Genomic DNA, 20,441 nt, shown 5'->3' with positions numbered 1-20,441 from the left:
AGGTATGTAACAATGAAAGGAAAAATTCTATGTTGGCTAGAATGAGAAATTCCAGAACATGAATAATTCACTTCACAGTGCTTTACCCCAGTGAGACCTGATAATGTAAGTTCAACCAAAGAGCAAATCATTGCCCCCACCCCAACAATAAAATAGTGGAAGAATTAAATTGATCTTTCTTTCCATGTGCATTTTAAGTCTTCTATGTTCAAAGCATAGTTACTTTTTTATTTGCTATATTATCGTTTCATAAAGCACCAGAATTTGTTTACCCTAAATTATGAAAGTACAGCTATTACTTTTTAACAGGTCCTTTCATAAATGTGTTTGTCACATCTGTGATTAGATACCACTGGAAATTTTTATCAACTTAAATGTAAATATGTCAACAGAAAGAAACATATGTACTGTAAGAAGTATTGACATCTACTCATATAGATTCTTTACATTTCAAGATTGCTTCAAAGATACTATCTGGGAAATAATGAAGCCAATAAAAGTAATATTTTATTTATACCAAGATATGTTTAAGTGAAACTTGGTCATTTAAGTATTGTCATAATCATATGTTTTCTTTTAGCAAATTAGGAAATATTTAAATATTTATTATTTTGGCAGAGGTTTTGTAGGAGAGAATAATTACTATGAATTCATCATGAGAATTTAAGTTTTAGAGAATAATATGAGAATTAGAAAGAGCCTCAAAAAAGTCCACACACTGATTATTTTAATTTTGGAAAAATATACAAAAGCAAAGAAAGAAAAGGAAAAAATTAAAACAAGATTAAGTTCATCATGTAATTTAGAATATTGGAAAAAAGAGTTAAATACCAATACAAAAGGAGTGGTAAATTATACCTACATAACTGACTACAATACATGCATTATAATAGATGTGTCTACCAATTATGTTATAATACCTAAAATTAATACCTATGAAAACATTCTTGAAGCAATAATTCAATAATTATGTAAGGTGCATGAAAAAAAAACTGAAGGAAATTCATTATAATATTAAATCTCTAGCTTATGTTATTTGTTTATTTTTTCTATTTGTATTGTTTTTCTCTCAGTATTTTATGCAATAATCATGTAGCTCATATATTTTTTAAAAATGGGGTCTTTTTATCTTATTATCTAAGCAAATCTCCAAAAACACAGCACATGGTCCAAAGGAGGCCAGGAAACATGCTTTATTTGCTGGCACAAGGTTTTGAAATCTTGAATTTGAATGCCTTTTTGTAAGACTCAGGACTTCTCATGAGACAATCCATTTCCACTGTTCCCTACAGTTTTGTGTTTCCTTCTTCATATTTTTATGTCACCTATATAGTCACCATAGGTACTTGAATTTGCAACCCCTATAGAGTATTATAACTTAACTGAATCACCAAAAATACAATGCATTTATATCTACTAGTCCCCATTTTTCAGATTTACTTCATATGACAAAGTCCTCAGAAGGAATGTGGTCATGCTCACATATTTCATGATGGAAGTACTCCAAGGTTTAGCAATTAATCATGGTTAAACATAGAAGTTAATGGGGACTTCAAAGTGATGTGAAACTCTGTCATAGCATCATAAATTTCCATAGTTTTTTGCTTATTCTTTTTATATAACTAAGTTGATCTATATACATACTGCTCTTCACAATGTCTCTTATTTTTAAAATGGACTGTTCCAAATATTTACACCTAAATTAATTATCCAGAATCCTTAAGAGTTGAGCTTTAAGATTGTATAGTTAACTACTGAAAAATACAGGCACAGCAGTCCTCACAGAAGTACCCAAACATTGGTGACTTCTTTTGCTTTCAAATTAATGACCATAGAGACATTCTGTATCATATGTTGAGCTGACTTCGGGGTCATCATTTCTACTCTATTACAGTAAAAATCTGAATTATTTAGAAATGAATCTAATTGGCAGAAGTAGTTTTTGCCTAAGCCAGATTTCTTTGTTATCAAATAAATAATTATAATTATATAATCTGGAATAAATCAAAAATTTTTATTTGGTTTATTAAATACAATGTTTGATGTTGACAAACTCTACATATAAAAGTACCATTCACATGGACTGGAACTTTATATCATACTAAATGACATTTTCAATTACAAAAAACAATGAATCTTTATTATAAATAATTTTAAGAGCACTTGAAAGCTCAATTATCTTGCTCAGCTTATTCATGGTCAATTATTTTTCTTAAAAAGTGTATTTTACTCCTTGTCATTAAAAAATTTAAAGTTTTAGGGGTAGGGAGAATATTAACACATAACAACTGAGAGTAGTAAAAATTAATTACCTTAAGTTATGACATAACATTCCTACATGTTTTGTGCAAATTCAAAATAAAGAGATAATTTAAATACGTTGAACAGAGAATGCACATGACATATTTGTGGCATACTTTGAAGAATAACTCAACTTGGACAGTGGACAGATGTTAGAATAAAAGAAAAGAAAAATTTAGCAAAACTGTGTTCTGTCTAGGCACTGGTAAATTAAAAAACAAAACTGTCACTATCTACCCAAGTCTATGTTTGATCAGGTGATGGGTAATACACATAATACAATCAGAAAACCCCTAAATAAAATGTATGCTAATGGAGAAACTGAAATAAAACATGCAAATATAAAGAAGTTATGTTGGACTACTGAGTATGTTTACACCTGCATTATAGTTGTAAATATGCATGCAAATATGTACATATACATACATATGTATTATGTATATTCAACCTCATATATATGTTACATATAAACATGTGTACAACTTAATATATTTTAAAATCTTAAGTATGATAGTGGGTTTACAAGTATTTTAAGATATAGATACCCACAGACTATAATGTATGTTAAAGGTTAAGAAAACAGACTTTTTAAAAATTTTAATACTGACTAAAGTGTTCCAATTTTTTTCTGCCTTCTGCCTTTTTTTTATTTGTTTCTCCCTAATGCAATGGTGAACAAGATTGAAGATGACTTGCCTCATGGTGGCAAAAGAAAAATACCTTTTATTAAAAGATTTTATTTATTTATTCACGAGAGAGAGAGAGAGAGAGAGGCAGAAGAGAAGGAGGCTCCCTGTGGAACAGGGAGACAGATGTCGGACTCAGTCCCAGGACCCCAGAATCATGCCCTGTGCTGAAGGCAGACAATTACTTGACTGAGCCACCCAGGTGCCCAGAAGAAAATTACTTAAAAAAAAAAAAAAGATTCTACCTTTGGGGTAGCTTTTTGGTTTCCTTTGTAGTTTTGCCTTAATTCTGCTCCCTTTACCAGTATGTTATCATCGGCTTCATCAGACATGCCACTGTTGTGTACTAGCACAGTCAGAGGCAAGATAACACTTTTGAAAGCGCAGACTATATTACATATTTTTCATTCATTTTCAAATGGTGAATTATTTATTTGTGCTGCATTTTAGCTACAAAGCTAAAAAACATGGATAAGCAGCAGGAAGTGGGAAGTGGAAAGCTCAAAATGATAATAAAAGAATGGGAAGGATAATGAAAAAAGCAGTGAGTATACTGTGGAGTAGTAAATACTGAGGAATTTAGGTAATTTTGAATATTATTACGATCACTGAAGAATCCTATAATGCTAAATAAAGCAATTGTGTTTGCAAAAGAAATATATCTTTTTTTATGATCTTGCATAAAAATACTATTCTTTAATTTAAAAAGAAATGGTACTATTACATTACCTTGTAAAAACTTTGTCCTGAGGTCCTTTACAAAGGATGACCAAGAAAATCTAAAAGCATCTTGAACATAGAAAATCTAGGCAAAGGTTATAATACAATTAGTTTTGAGCTCAAGCTCATACCTGTATGAATCCATTATTACTTCTAACTCACAAAAAATTTCAGCCTAAAATCTGCACATGGATAGAAAAACTAAATTTTGAGTTTGTGGCATTACTAAAACATTGCAGGTATCGTGCTCTCAGCGCAGTACCTACAATAGTACATAGTCAAATGTTGTCCAAATTTTTCAGGATCATTTAAATTACATATAATGTGAATTGCTAGAGCCATTCATTACTGTGCCATCTAAGTTATAAAAAAAATAGTTTTTATCCTCAAAATCTGATATTAGAATTGAACAGCTGGATATTTCTCTTCATAGAAATACAAAAAATATTTTTAAAAAACACAGATTGTCAAAATGCAAAGGAGGTCCAAATTTGATTGAAAACTGATCACTAATCAGATAATTAGATAAACTAATTTCTGATAAATGATATTTTCTATCTTTAAATTTATATTAAAGGACAATAAATTATGAGCTACTTACGAGAATTTGTAATATATATTTACTAATATCGGTTAACAGTTAAATACAAATACAATTAACTAAATAATAATTTGAGACCATATATCTTTAAAAATATGACTAATTTTTTAAAATTGCATATAATAAATGTAAATAAAACCAAAATGATGACTGACTCAAATAAAGGATAAGTAGGGCTTTTAGGTAGTTTAGATTTATTAATATTACTATTTGACATAGTCCATCAAAATTAATAAAATCGCTAAAGTTCAGAGAAAATGAGTAATTATTCAGTATCTCTTAGAATCTCCAGCAAATAATCCTGCCTCTTTCCATGGTAACCTTTGTGGATTACTATTACAACATGTATTCCTAAATCCACAGCTAATTCTATAAAGGCATTATTCTTTATACAATACAAGCTACATCTCAAGTGCCATTATAATTACGTTTAGTTTTGTTGACTGGCTTCAAGTCCAGATTTCTGCTTGGCTGGGCATCAGTGATCATACAAGTGGTGGGTGTGTGGCAGGCTCAGAAGCACCAACCATGTCAATGAAACTTCAGCTGTTGTATGTTCATTAGCTTGATTTTTGAGTCTCGTTTAGTTTTGTAAAATTACTTATGGTTTTGCTACAGTTCTCTTATTTTTTACCTCTTTCAGATCTCTAAGTGTTAATGATTTTCATAATAATGCTGTAAAAAATCGATTGTAAAAACCAGAAAAATGACTGTGGCTGTTTTTTCCAAATAGTCTTCAAAATTACTGCTTGTTTTTTGAGTAAGTGACTAAATAATAATCAACTAAAATGATACATACACTTTATGTGAAAGCAATTTGAAAATTAGGATACTGAAATAACATAGCAGGGAAATCAGGTCTAACGAATTGCAATTCTGTACATGTTGCTTTATAAATTTTCATTCAAAAACATTTGAAAACAAGAAGATCAATCAGCTCTCTGCATAGGTGGATTTAGAATTGAGAATAAATGTATAAAAAGGTAGGCAAAACTGCTTATGATATGCTGTGATTATTCCAATTTCCCATAAATCATAAAATAATCCCCTATACTCATTCTGTTTAGAAGGTCTCATAACTTATTTGAAATAATAAGGATGGGGGGTAAAATTCATTTAGATTACTAAATGGTTAGCAATATAAATGTTGTTGCTCTATGTGGTATTACAAAAAGTTTTCCCCAAATAGGCAAAACAAACACTTTCTTTGGAAAGCTACTTAATGTTGTGGTCTTAAAAGAAAAAAAAAAAAAAAAAAAGGAATTCAAGCTTAATCTCCTTTTATTTAACTTCTTGTACCAGATACGGTATGTATTAGAAATCTAGCTCCCTCCACTTGAAGACTCTCAAATTTTGCTAAAGTCAATGCAGTACACTTAAGGCAAAATTAAAAATCAGGCAGCTCTCTAGTAGATTAATAAAAAGGCACAACATCTACTTCCCTCAAATATCCTAATGTGTAAGTCAAAATTTCTGAACTTGAGCACAATAAGTAAGGATCTGTTCTCAACAGTCAGTGAATTATTTTTTATTTTTTTGTAGTTTCATTTAAATTCGGTAGTTAGCATACAGTGTACTATTAGTTTTAAGTGTAGAATTTAGTGATTCATCACTTAACATATAAGTGAATTATTTCTGTCTTTATAGATATATACTGTCCGATGTTCTGAAAACTGACTTGTAAGCTGTTATTCACAGTCATTATACATTGTCAAGGATAATGCCATTAGGAAAAGTAAAGTTACAGTATGTTGAAACCTGAAAATGCCTATGTAATATGATGCCTGACAATGTGGGATTCTCAAGGGATATTAAGAATAAAGGATAAGGATATGCCGGTATTAGTAAGGGAGGATGCTACATTTGGAATGAGATATTTTTTGGCTAACTGCATCAATGGACTGTATTTGAAGTTTAGGAGGAGCAAAGGGAGGATGAGAGGGGGTGTTGTAGGAAATGAGAACATATATGTAGGAGGATATCGTATTACACAGAGCTTTGAACCTCACCATAAAATCTCAGACACTGTTCTGGGGGGAAAAAGTAACTGGTGGGCTGGGATGAGGACAGTGAGTAAATACAGATGGAAATTAAAAACGGCCGCAAAATCAAGAAAGGAGAAAATATGATAGGAACGAAGTTGAGGAATATCTTGAATCATGTGCAAAAGTTATGAACCACAGAACAACTGGATGTTGTGTAATTCTGAGATCTTTTTGCAGATAAAAGTAATATTTAACAGAGGACAAACTAACAAAACATGGAAGGCATGTGTTGAACTATTTATATAATAAAATTAAGTTTATCTCAAGCACAATGTTGTATTCTTAATTTTTGTATCTTTTTACCTTTTGAAAAATAAATCATTGCTCTCTTTTAATATTTCTGTACCCCCTTGAACTTGTGAAAACAAAGGAGACAAAATGGAAAAGATGCATATGAATGCGTGATCAGGAAGATGTGGCTGGTTGTTAGCTGGAAGCTTGGAAGCGTCTAGTGTTTTGGAACAGAGAAATACAATGGAACCTCAAATGTATGGTTAACCTAGGCTGCCTGCCTTCTATGTAATTTTTGTTCCATTTTTGTCATTGTTTGGCACAGTGTAATTCCTTCCATTTCCAAAGACAGGTGCCATGCAGGATCAGGGAAGAGGATGGAGCAATGCTGTTTTTCCTATCCCTGTTGCTATTATAAATTCTCTGTAGGTGACCTGTGGGATTCCTTCACAGAACCAGAGGGTGAACATCAATGGTGTATCAATGGTGTAAAGCCTGCTGCTGGTGCTGGGGCACTACTAGCACTCTTCCTTCCACCAGTTCTCTCTCTGGTACCAGGATTAAATCACGGCAGCCTCACAGGAAGATGCTAGGTCCTGTGCTGGGCATTTCCACAGCCTGTGGAATTAAAGCGCCTGGCTTTGAGTTCAGGCTCTGCTGCTTTGTAGTTGTGTCTCTCTGACTTTCACTTCCCTAAGGCTGTTTTCTCATATGTGACAATAACACAGAAACTCTGCTATTACATTTATTGTTATTTTCATATTATATTTATATTCCTCATAAATGTGCTATGCAGTAGAGATTATTTTATTCACTTGAAAGTTAAGGACATTGCTTATGCTCCAAGGGGTACAACTAATAATTAACAGAACTGGAATTTGCAAAATTATATGCATGGCCAAGGTATTATAACAGAAGATAATAGGTTTAACTGTTCAGGTTGTTGCTACATGAAACATTATGATTTTTAAAATCCACAGCAAAAAAAAAAAAAAAAAAAAAAAAAGATATGGTTTGTATGCTGAGAAAACACTCTGGGAACAAGGAACCATTATTTCTAATCTTGCTCTACCACAAGTTGTCTTAACTTGTTTCTTCATATGTTCAAAATGATAACCAGGGGTCTGGGGAGCAAATGATAGACCTGAGAAACAAAGATAAGTCTTGGGTTTTTTCTTAGGATTAACTGGGAAATATATTTTAAAGACAAAGATAAATTTAGCCAGTTGCCCAATTTGCTTTTCCTGCTGACCTAGACTCCCTTAAATTGTATTCTTTTCACAGCCAAATTTCACATATAACTCATTTTATACTTACCCCTTTTCCTCAATTATTCCTTCCACATTATCACTTTTTTTTTTTTTTCCTGAATTCCATTCCCATTCTTTCACTTGAAGGGCCATATTAGTAAACACCAACAACTTTCTTGTTTTAACTCCCCTGGGGTTTTCTCAAGGTTTTTGTTTTGTTTTGTTTTGTTTTTTTGGTCATTTCTGTCGTTCCTTGGTATTTTCATTGAACATGGAAATTCTGAGTACCTATTTTAAGGGATGATTTTCTGCTTTGAACACACTGTGTATGTTCCAACCCTATCACCATTTCCTGTTTCTTCATCACTTCTCCCCCTGTTTCACCGAAAGTGTTTTTGTTAAGGCGAAGTCTTGGGCTTTCTTGCATTTTATTTCTCCTTAACTATTACTCAGGACTTCATATCATAACTTCCTTGTTCACACTTCTTTTCTCTTTCCGCTCAGTACTTGCCTAAGTGACATGCTGCTTGGATGTCTCTTCTAAACTATAACCTCCACACAGTGCAAACCAAGCACTTTTCTTAGGACTAGGATCCTATAATCAAGTTAATTCTCCTAATTATGCTCCAAATCTTAACACTGAAATCCTCATTATTTCTCACACATGTTCAAATCCCAGAACATACCCTTGGCTTATCAGTTTCATTTGTTCTTTATTATCTATCAATTATCGAATCTATCTTTATCCTTCTACCAAAGAAGCTCTTATATTTCTTTTCTTCTACATTCACCATTCAAATACGGCTGTGATTATATCTACCCCAAATTCTGCTTTGCTTTCTACAGTACTTCTTTGATGCTCTATCTCACTTTATCACATACTCCACCAGCAATTTAAAATTCTATAAAACCTGCTTTTATCATATTAACTTCCTACTCAACAATTCAGAACTCAACAATACAGAAAAGTTTTCAGAAATAACTAAAAAATAGTTTATTGCTGTTTTATTGTTATGCTGTTATTACTATCCTCTTGAAACACTTCCCAAACACTTCATTCCCATCAACTTCTGTTCTCTGAAAGCCAACTCCATTATTACATTCTTTTACTATCGCTGGAATTCCTCTGATTTTGCATTACTCCTTTGTGCGTTACAGTGTTAACCCATTTGTGGAAATGCTGTTATTCTTAACTCCTTTGGAACAAGCTTAAATACTCTTAGGCAAAACTGGATATTCCCAAATTGGGGTTTCTGTGGTACTTTCTGTGTAACTATATTGTAACTGTCCATTGCTTTATGTTACATATGATTTCTTCCCCAAATGCCCAGGTAGCTTTGGGAGCAGTAAAGGCCACACCAATGTTGATATCATCATAAAATGAGCACAAAAAAGTATTTGTTGAAAATGTTTGTTAACTTAGATTTATGTCTCTAAGTAGAATTCTAAGTTACTTAAGGCAAGATTTCATTTGAAGTTCAATTTTATTCACAATAATCATAATACAGCATAAATGGTACTCTGTATTGTACGTTGATTGATTATAAAGACATATTTTAGATTTTAAAGACAACAGAATATTTTAATATTCTTTGAATATAAAATTTGGCATATTTTAAAAAATGGTATGCAATGCATGATCCTATTTATTTTTCTCAACCTAGTATCCAAAACGTGAAAATCACTATAATATGAAATATTATTTTGAGAATTCAAAAATAAATTAGACATAATCATCCCTTGGTTAGTGAGAAGTCTTTGTTGTTGCTGTGAATGTTCTTTCATGCTACAATTTTTTTCAAAATTTGAAACAATGGAAAGGGGTTTTTGAAGTTATTTGCTTAACTTTTTTTGAGTTTATTCTAAGAATAAAATCATCAAAGTAATAATTCTCCTAAGACTGAATGATGAGTTAATTTAGAGCTATCTGGGAAAAAATGCCATTTAGTGAAAAATTATATGTAAACACTCATCTCAAGCACTACTTTGCAGCATGTTTTCAGAGCATTGTTAAACACTTCTCCTTAAATAGGAACAGAAATCTTAAGACCTTAGTTTAGCTCAGTTTGGGATTCCACTTGCAGGTCTGTATTACATATATTACCATTAGTATAACTGGTACAAATTTTGCCATTTTTTAAAAGTAAATCAAATCCTTACTGATAGTCAATTCAACAAGAGTATTTTTAACTCTGTAGGTACAAATCTACAAAAGCTTGTCAACTATTAATATTTTAATAATGACCATACTGCAAATATGTTTCACATATAAAACAGAAAAAGTTAAAAAATTACCGATTTTAACGCAATTGTGGTTTTGAAGAAAGACATGTAAAAGTGTAACCTTCAGGTACTTGACTAAAATGATAGATGGGGCGCCAGGGTGGCTCAGTGGGTTAGGCACGAAGGCAGAGCCTTTACCCCACTGAGGCACCCAAGGTTTTTTGTTTTTGTTTTTTTTTTGTTTTTTTTAATTAAAAACAAAAACATTTAAAATTGGTATTTTTAAAGTTATAACTATGCTGACACTGGTGATTATTCCCTTGCCCAAATTAATAAATATTATACAGTGTCTAACATGTGTCCGATGGCTTGCTGTAGAAGTGTATATTGATAAAAAGAATATGCTCTTACACAAAATATTCTTATTTCATATCTAATCAGAAGAGAAAAACTCCAAACTAAAACCATAAACCTTATCATCTGTGGTGCTGGGGAGAAGATGTGGGTAAGAATCAGAATGAGGAGTATTTAGTGTCACAATTCAGAATCTATTTAGCAGAGTGCTTTACTAGGTTAAAAACATCCAAGCACAGTATTTCTTTGAGGTGAAATGATACAATTAACTCTTCTACTAGCTAACACTGTGGTTAATCCAAAGTGGTTTCTAAAAACTCAGTCAGGCTTAGGAAAAACTGCTTTACTCCGACTCCCGTGTTTCAGGCAGTATCTTCAAACTTTTCTCACAACGAATATCTACAAATGTATTCCCTTTTAATAACTCATAAGGAAAGAGTTTACTTCAGTAGTTTTTAGTCAAAAACATGCAGTGATTTTGATTATGATGCTCTTTTTCTAACATGCCAAGTATCACAGAACTCGGAGATGCTTTATCCAGAATATAAATCAGTAAGTTATATACAAAATTAAATGCCATACTATTACAATGTCCTATTTCTTCCCAATCATGGACACGAAGGTGGCATTTTTACATAACTCTGTATATTCCGCTAAATTATAAAGTCTGAATTCTAGTTAATCCGTGGTCTGTTCTCTCTGAGAGTATTAGTGAACTAATGTTTCATACATGCCAAATACACGCTGGTCAGAGTGGGGAAAAGGCATTTAAGGAGACTTGAGAGAAACCTGCTCCTTGTCAAACTGCTCAACCTCTGAAATACCTGATTGTTAAGCAGGTTGTATCATCTCCTGCCAATTAAATCCTGATGGGGGAAGATGAAAGGCAATTCTTTTACCCAAATCAAATCTGCCTTTATCCTCACAGAGCTTTAATTCGAAACTCAAAGAGCGGTGCATACTTTTCTCCTAAAGCTACCTTCAGTTATTATCTTTGTAGTGTGTACATATTTCTGTCTTTGCCTTCTACTTGTCTCCTTGCCCTCTCAACTTAAAACTCCCACTTCCCTACCCTGTCAAGGAGAAAAGCTGCTGCTGAACATCACATTGTTTATTATATTTATTGCTTCCTGCGTATTTGTCTCCAAGAGTGAAATGTAGACTTTAACACAGATGTTATGTTGTAAGGGAAAGCAACCAAAGAATCATTAAGTGTCGATATTCAAAGAACTGAAGTACAAGGAATTTCTACTCATTTTGAACAAAGGGCCCAAAATAAAAATCAAAAGACAAATTTCTATTGTTGTTGTTGCTACTATTATTGCGTAACAAATTCCATCATCAGCCCTACCTGTTTTACCAAAGTGGAATTTGATGTGTTTTTCTTCACTCTTTCCCTTTCTCCTTCCTTCCTTCCCTTTTTGACTCCCCTTGCTTTTCTGATCCCTCCTTTAAGTTTGACCATGTATATCCTCCAACTACCTCTTTCTTGAATTGCTAATAAAAGGCTCTAACAGCAGAATAACTTTCAATTGTAGATCTATGTAAATGTTATTGTGGAAGATGTTTTAAAGATGTATTTGTGTATTTGAGAGAGCATGGGAGAGAAACTCCAGCAGACTCCCTGCTGAGCGGGAAACCGGAGAAGAGGATGTGAACTGAAACCAAGGGTCTGGCGCTTAACTAACTGGTACCACCCCAGTGTCCCCCGCTAATGTGAAAATTTTAATTAAAACTGTCCTCTACTAAGGACGTAGGCATATGAGGAATAAAACAATTATACCCATCCAAAAAATCAAAAGTATAAAATTTCAGCATAGTTTATGCTAATGAGTATGGATTATTCCTGACATAAAGGTGGTGATATATGTCAAAATGTATAAAATGACTTCTACTGGAATAGGGAGTACACAAGAATTTTTTTTAAAGAGATTATTTGGTGTTATTCAAGGGTTCCTACTAGCTGAGGATTTTTATTTCTCATTCTAATTTACACCCTGTGGCTTTTTGCCCAGGAAAAATACAAGAATATGAAACTCTTGAGAGATAAAGAAATGATACATCGCAGTTTAGAGTTTATGATGTGAATCCTACCTGCAAATACATATCCTATTTCAGACAAATTCTCTAATCCCTATTACAGATTTACTATAATATATGTATCTACTTACCTGTCTGCCTCCTCACTTGTGCTGCTACTATATAGTATTATCTACAATATAAAAGATGGGAGATAAACTAAGGAAGTAATGCTTGAGTTGAGATCAGAAGGATCAGACAGATTTATTAAAGTAAGTATCAGGGGAAAGATCCATCCAGGAAATAGAAACAATAAGCACAAAGACCTAGAAGGAGAGAGACTGGGAATGTAAAATAACTGAAAGAAAAACAGAAACTCCAGAGTGTCAGGAGGGGTCAGGGGAGAGTGGTCAAATAAGCGGGTTAGAAGGACCTAGACCAAAGAGCAGATTTCCCTAACCTCTAGGATTAAAAGAAAGCAAGAAAATGTCTTAGAAAGCTACCATTTGCTTTCTAAGAAGCCCACTCTGGCTTCAGTGTGGAAACCTGATTGGACAGGCCAAGTGGTAGAAGTGAGGAAGAAGTGAGTTAAAAGTGTTATTTCATCAAGGGAAACTATGTATCACGGTGACCTTTACATCTCTGGTCTAATGTCAACTAGAAAAGCCGACATAGTTTAGTATACACAGGCATGACCTGTAAGGGGCAAACATCTTTTTGGGGATGCTTGGGTGGCTCAGTTGGTTAAGCATCTGCCTTTAGCTCAGGTCATGATCCCCGGGTCCTGGGATAGAGGCCTGCGTCAGACTCCTTTGGAGTTTGCTTCTCCTTCTCCCTCTGCCTATGGCTCTTCCTACTTGTCCTCTCACTCTCTCTGTCAAGTAAATAAATAAAATCTTCAAAAAAGATTTTTTTCTTGTCCTAAATACTTTCTCATTATATCTATGATTATGATTTCTTGCCATTTTTTGCCCACAATTCATTTTCAATAGTTATTGTTACTATTTTTTTAAGAGTTTATGTCCATCTAAGAGTAAGGATCTAATATTACTTTATCCACTTGTATTCCAGAATGTTCTTAAGCATATATGAGAGAATATCATATACATACATTCCACCCACCAGATACAAGGTTGGTAACACCTGTTGTAGCATCCAAAATCCTTAAAAATACCAAGTTACATCATAGTGGAATCTATACTTAAAACAGCATAATATGTCAATTCTAAAAAGAAAAACCACCTGGAACAACAAAATCTTTTGGGATACAAAAACCCATAAACTTAAAAGTCCCACAAATTTATAAGGTACTGATAAAATGTCTTTGCTTTGGATATTTGTGACAATCATTGAATGATGGACATTGCCAAGGTAAATTCCATCTGTATATAGAACCGATCTGTTTCAAAACAATCACTTTTTCCACGACAGGCAGTTATTTCCTTATGTTAAATAGAAAACTAAAGCCTGTATTTACAAATGTATGTTAAGGCAATCTAAGTAGACTTATATTTTTTAGGCCTTCACAATTTTGTCTAAGATATTTCCATCCCTATGGATAGAAACACACACATACATATAATATATATTACATATAGTTTTATATATCACATATAGAGATATATTTTATATCACATATAGAGATATACAACATTACATACATATTTCCTATTGATAACAATTATAGAGAACTCATTGTAGGAATTATACATGCTTTAAATATAAATAAAACTGCATTTATTTTAGTTTTTTTTTTTTCTAAATCCAACTTTATCTCTTTGGATCTTTCGAGGTCTGTGACTATAAATAAACTTGTTTCCGCATTTTATCTTTTTCTTTTCTTATGTTTTATGTCAACACTCAACTAGTCTCCACCCTGTTCATTAAACTTTTTTTTCTAACAGATGTTGCTTTTTCCCCCTTTACCCTTTCATGTTATCCAGGAAAGATCAAAGCATTTAGTCATTCTTGTCTACTGTATGTAGAGGTGTGTGGGTGAAATTTTGCATGATCCTTGTGTTCTGGTTGCCTTCCTAATGTTTTCAATTACTTCCTTTGATAATATTTGATATGTGTTGACTGCTTCAACTAATAGAAATCATCTTAAATCCAGCTACTTTTTGAGAATAAAGGGAAATAGTGTCAAGCACTACATCAACGTTCAAATTTTACCTGTTTTGAAGAGGAAATTGACTCATTTTCAATAAGTAAATACTACCTTGTGGAAGAAATCTTACGATTTTTCTCTGAAATTACAAAGAAAGTAAAAGATAACTATATTTTTAAAAACAATTATCTAAGGTTACTTAATCACATTATTTTAATTTGATGGAGAAAACCCTCATAAATAGCTTGACATACATGAAAATTTCTTTCTTTTTTTTTTTTTTTTCACATGATTGGCAGTGAGAGTGAAGGCAATGTAGTGAAATGGAAAGGTGAATTAGCTGTCAGGAGAACTGAGTTTCAGTTCAGCTTTTACCACTAAGTGGCCTTGGGTTTTTGGAATACTACTTAGGCAATCTGAGCTTAAATTTCCCATTATAAAATGAAGGACAGAAATTAGAAGAGGTAGATAGCAACAGTAAGATACAGTATTTTTTTTTTTAAAGATTTTATTTATTTGACAGAGAGAAATTACAAGTACACTGAGAGGCAGGCAGAGAGAGAGAGAAGGAAGCAGGCTCCCTGCTGAGCAGAGAGCCCGATGCGGGACTCGATCCCAGGAACCTGAGATCATGACCTGAGCCGAAGGCAGCAGCTTAACTCACTGAGCCACCCAGGCGCCCCTAAGATACAGTATTTTATAGTCATGTATTCTTAGCAAGAATTTTATTGAAATTGTGGTCACAGTTTAATTCTGGATATAAGTTTATTTTCATAATTTTTTTTTTTTTAACTGAGGTACCAGATATTGCTGAGCTTTGTGTTTAGTACGGTACTGGCCTGAAGTGGTTATGTAGACATCAAGTTTTCCAACTTAATTTTTGGTACTAAAATCCTCCAGATCAAAATTTTTCTTAGCAGCATAGCTGAAAAATACTTTTCCATTTCTGTCTTAGGAGATTAGTAAAGTTTCAGAATTTGATGAGTGCAAGGTGGAAAAGTAAAGGTGACTAAATTTTTGGTCATTCATACAGCAAACACATCATTTCATTTTAGTTTTCATTTTACTGAACTTGATTTTAATCAAAAGATGGGAATACTGATTGCCTCTGATGCACTTTCTAAACAAGGGTATATCAGTTCACTTCTAGTCATCTGGATATTTGTGTTGTAAAAATGGTGATATTTTGTTTGTCATTTACATAATCTTTTCCCAGTCATTTGTCAGGTAAGTTATTCTTTCCTATTCTAGGAGGAAAAAAAGTTTTTAACATATGTCTAAGAGACTGTGCAACTTTAGGTGTAACTTTAAAAATTCCATATTGCTATTAGCAAAAATTTGATGTAGTGTCAAGGCATTAACTAGAATTGCTAACTAGCATGACATAAGACAAAGAAAAGGTATTCCTTACTGCAAATCTTACATTTGTCACTAAGATTTAGGCCAGCAAAGGGCAAGTAAATGTGGGGCACTAAACATCCATCCTCTCCAGGTTAAGTAATTTAAATATGAGGTAAGACAGCTATTAAATGCCAACAAAATGTAAATCAAAAGAAGAAAAGTTTGCCAGGATGAAAGCACTTAAAAGGAGCTTGAACCCTGGCATGTATACAAAACCCCATTTGCAACATTAGAGAGATTCAGACATTTAGCCTCTGTAGAAAGCTTTGTGATCATCTCAAGTGAGGTAACTTGCTGAAATAGAAGCTAGCTCTGTACTTAATCACTAACCAATTTTCTTAAGTATATATATATATATATATATATATATATATATATATACATAATGCATATTAGGTAAGTATTTTTTTTTAGCACAAGAGAAATCTTGAAGTGTGAAAATTTTGAGGACACCAATTTACTGTCATTTCAGTGGCAGCAAAAGTCACAAACACAATGAATCAGTGACAGACCTGTGAATTGATTTTAGATCCCATTAGACTTTCTTTTTAACCACTCAGCAATTCCTGAGATTGCTTTCAGTGACCAGAGATGCAAAATTGAATTAAAATGTCAGACTGAAAAATAAAAATAAAATAAAAATGGAAAGTAGTCATTCTGTACAGTTTGATTTCTGACAACATGAAACAATATATTTCCTGCATGTCAATGTACAAATCTCAAAGCTGTACTCTGCGGCACTGATACCAGATTCTACTCCTTATATAGGAACAGATTTAAATTACCAACGTATAATGGCAAAATATGCAGATACCGATAACTGTGTTAAATACAATTTTAAGGCCTACACCATTCAATTTTTTAGGCAATGATTAAAGGATGTCCCTTCATATAAATATACATTTCTCTAAATGCATTTGTTCTAGCTGGAATTTGTAAATACTCTTAAGTACAAAATTAAATTTGAGTAAAAAATGAAGTTTTTTGAATACATTAATATCTTAATATCTTCATAGGCATAAATAGCTTGATAAAACCCATTCATATCAAGAAACATGGAATAATGACTGAGAGTCTTCTGTTACTTGATAATTTGTATACAATATAAAATTACATATTTTCTATTTATTAGAGAATCTAGAATTCTAAATATATCAGCATCCAGACTTTTCAACGTTCTTGAAATAGTGCATAATCAAAATATTAAGAAAAACTAAAAGGACATGTTTCACTTCTAACTTAAAAAGAGAGTTGCAAAACTCATTTTTTTTATATTTTAGGCATTTTACTTAAAATATACTGCTCTTAATGCTACAGGTTCTGAGTTTCTGTTTTGGGTCAAAAAGAGTTACAACTCTTCCAGATTATAAAACATACTACCACTTGCCTGTGTGTCTAAGTGGAAGCACAAGTAGGTATGTTTTGCTGATCTTTGCTCAATATCTAGATTATATAGAGAATTTGTAGAAACAAAAAGTGTTTCTGTGAGCTACCCTAGCACTTCTTTTACTGAAACATAACTTCCTGATTATATTACTATCATATCCTTTAAAGGACTCCATGAATTTGCTACTGCTATCAAATTTTACCAACTTGACAGGCACTGTCACATTCTTAATGGGAAGAACTTAATGTTTCTTTTGAGAACATTCCTAGTAATGCAAGTTGTAATTCACTTTACTTGAAATTCAGTGTTTTGAGAGTGTTTAGCCCAGAGTATTAACAAACATGTAGTACATGTTATTGACTACATCCAGCTTTCTTTCCTTTTTAAGGCTTAATAATATTCTGTTGTATGTATAGACCACATTATCTTTACCCATTCATCTGTTGATGATACTTAGTTTCTCTATCTTAGCTATTGTGAATAATGCTGAAATGAATCTGAAAGATATTATGCTAAGTAAAGTAAGCCATCACAGAATGACAAATACTCTAGAATTCCAATTAAATGAGGAATTTAAAACAGTCAAAGTCACAGAAACAGAGAGTAGAATGGTGGTTGTTAGGGTCTGCAAGTAGGGGAAATGGGGAGTTGCTGCCCAATGAGTATTAAGTTTCAGTTACAAAAGATGACTAAATTTCAGAGATGACCTCTACAACATTGTACCTACCATTGAGAATACTGAATCATACACTTAAGAAGGTACTAAGAGACTAGATCTTGTGTTAAGTACTCATGACAATAAAAAAGCTAAAACAAACAAACAAAAAGGTACAGCATCATTCCAATAAGAGGTAAGTGGTACAATATCAGACACAAGATTTATGTCATCCCCAAAGCCACATTATGACCGTTATAACAACAGATTTATTAATTGTGTGATGATATAGGTATGTGTTGAATGACCCTGAAACTTCATTTCCTAAATTGAAAAATGGAGATAGCGCTTCCATCACAGAGTTGTGAAAATCAAATGCCATAATACTGATAAAGCCATCAAGCATCCCAATAATGAAGCCATTAATAGTAATAAAATTAATGAAAAAATCATGGGGAGTAGTTACAGCAGGAAAGAAACTGAAAAGAGTAACAAAAGATAAATCAGGTATATCATTTGCATAAACATTTCATAGAGGCAGTATAAGCTATAATGTAATAATAAAATTAAAAATAAAGCCTGGATTTTTCATTAAAATCACTGTTTCTAAGTACTATATATCTTATTTCTTTCTGTTAGTGATTTTTGTTTGTTTATCTTTCTTATTTTCTAAACAAAGTGTGTTTGAATTGCTTTCACATATGCATTATACAAAATAGCATTCTCCAGATTTATAAGCATGGAGAAATCACGCTTTTGTGATACACTATGGGTGAGACATTCACATAAGTTTGTGTATGCCAGTTAAATGTTTTATGAACAACATAAATTCAACTTATTTGTAGACTTAGAAGTGAAAACTGAGTGAGCATGGACCACAATATGCTACAAAAAATGTCTACCTAATTATCACAAAAGAATTGGGAAACCATTTTTTCATTAAAGCATTTAAACACTGTCCTCTTCCCAGGTGTACTTCATCTATTGGCTTTGGATATTATTTTTATTCTTGTTTCCCTACGAGAATTCTAAATATTATTCAGTGTCTTTCACTCAGTATAGTTCAGGCTCTCATGTCACACTATGCAATGTTCACCACAGTCTCAATATGGACATACCTAAATGTCCATTCATCACCCTGTATCCCCACCCATTTACATTTACACCAAACTTATGTTTACACAAAAATATATTCCAAAACCAATCATGGCAATAATAGTAGTTTTTTCTTAAAATTTGTATTGCTCTTGACTAGCTTCTGCAAACTCAAGTTGATCCTAATTTTCCAGCCTACTTTTTTTGAAATCACTATACCCTGCACATTGGGATATTTGCCATTTCCCCATTTATGACTCTGTCCTTTTATTCTGTCCTTCTAGCCTTTACTGTCTTCCACATCCATCAATACTTCACCCATTGTCGTAAATCCAGCTAACATGTGACCACCTTTGTTCACTTCATGAAACCCCCTTGTTCACAGTCATCACCTTATTGAAACTAGGCACACATTATTTTTGAGATACAATAAATACAACACAAAAATCCTGAATTTAACCCCTTAAATTACAGTTAGGGACTTTATCCCTTCTCTCCCACTGCAATGTGCTGGTATTTCCCTTTAAAGGAGAAGGTTGTGGATTCAGACACAAACCACTGAATAGGATGCTTGTCTCAGGTACATTCCAAAATACCATGAGAACCTTAACTTTCTCAATAGTGCAATGAGAACTTAAAGAGTACCTAGCTTAACAGATTTTATGAAGACTGAATGAAGAACACATTCAAAACAGCCATCCCTGGCCATCTGTTTTTTGCTCAATAGCTGTTTGCTGCTGGGAGTCTGTTATTACTACTGATGTTTTCACCTATGTTGAAGTTAGATATTTACATATATGTTAGCTCTTTGGGGCAGACATTTGTACTTACATTTCTCACTATTACCATTAGGATTTTGCTTAGGAAAAATATTTCCTAATATAGGAATATATAGGATATATATAGAATAAAAATATATATAGGATATACATATATATGCCAAAAATATATACAAAAATACCCTATATTTTTATTAAAGTCAGTTTTAGCTCTATTGAATCAGTCATCTGAATACAATTTACCTCCAATTTCACCTGGGCATTGGTTGTAGCAAGTGAGCAAACTGTAGCTACAATTCTAAAAAACCCAAGATATAAATGTTAAGCTTCATTATTTCCTAGTATACCTTCAAATCTATTTAATAAATAAAACTGTTATTCCAGAAGTTCTGGTTTTCTCATTATGTCTTTCCTTTTCACCTCAGTGCTATTCTCATCACCTCATGCTGATTCTCATCACCAGCCTTTGTTATTTCTACTTCCCAGCTCTCATCCCATCCAAATTGACCACATGTGTTATGTCTGGAGCAGCTGAGAACCACAAGGAGCCCGAGACCAGGGACATTACACTAGGGCAAGTAGAGTGT

The 20,441-nt window shown here is 32.8% G+C and overlaps 1 protein-coding gene and 1 long non-coding RNA gene across 5 annotated transcripts in view; one reads left to right on the top strand and one right to left on the bottom strand.

Annotated features, from left to right (window-relative positions):
• LOC309845087 overlaps nucleotides 1–20,426 on the top strand; it is a 61,188-nt gene extending 40,762 nt beyond the window's left edge. The window contains exons 2-3 of one of the 2 annotated variants that reach the window (XR_014301025.1): nucleotides 17,256–17,353; nucleotides 20,341–20,426. This is a non-coding gene — a long non-coding RNA (uncharacterized lncRNA). Of the gene's footprint in view, nucleotides 1–17,255; nucleotides 17,354–20,279 lie in introns of both variants that reach the window. The other variant, XR_014301026.1, reaches the window with a different exon arrangement.
• The window catches only part of SEMA3A (semaphorin 3A), a 310,401-nt gene that overhangs the window by 98,649 nt on the left and 191,311 nt on the right, over nucleotides 1–20,441 (bottom strand). The gene's annotated exons all lie outside the window — the stretch shown is intronic.

The sequence above is a fragment of the Mustela nivalis genome (genome assembly GCF_964662115.1).
Source record: "Mustela nivalis genome assembly, chromosome: 12".
Taxonomy (NCBI): domain Eukaryota; kingdom Metazoa; phylum Chordata; class Mammalia; order Carnivora; family Mustelidae; genus Mustela; species Mustela nivalis.
Note: the sequence above shows the minus strand (reverse complement) of the source record. Positions and strands in the feature narration are given on the sequence as shown.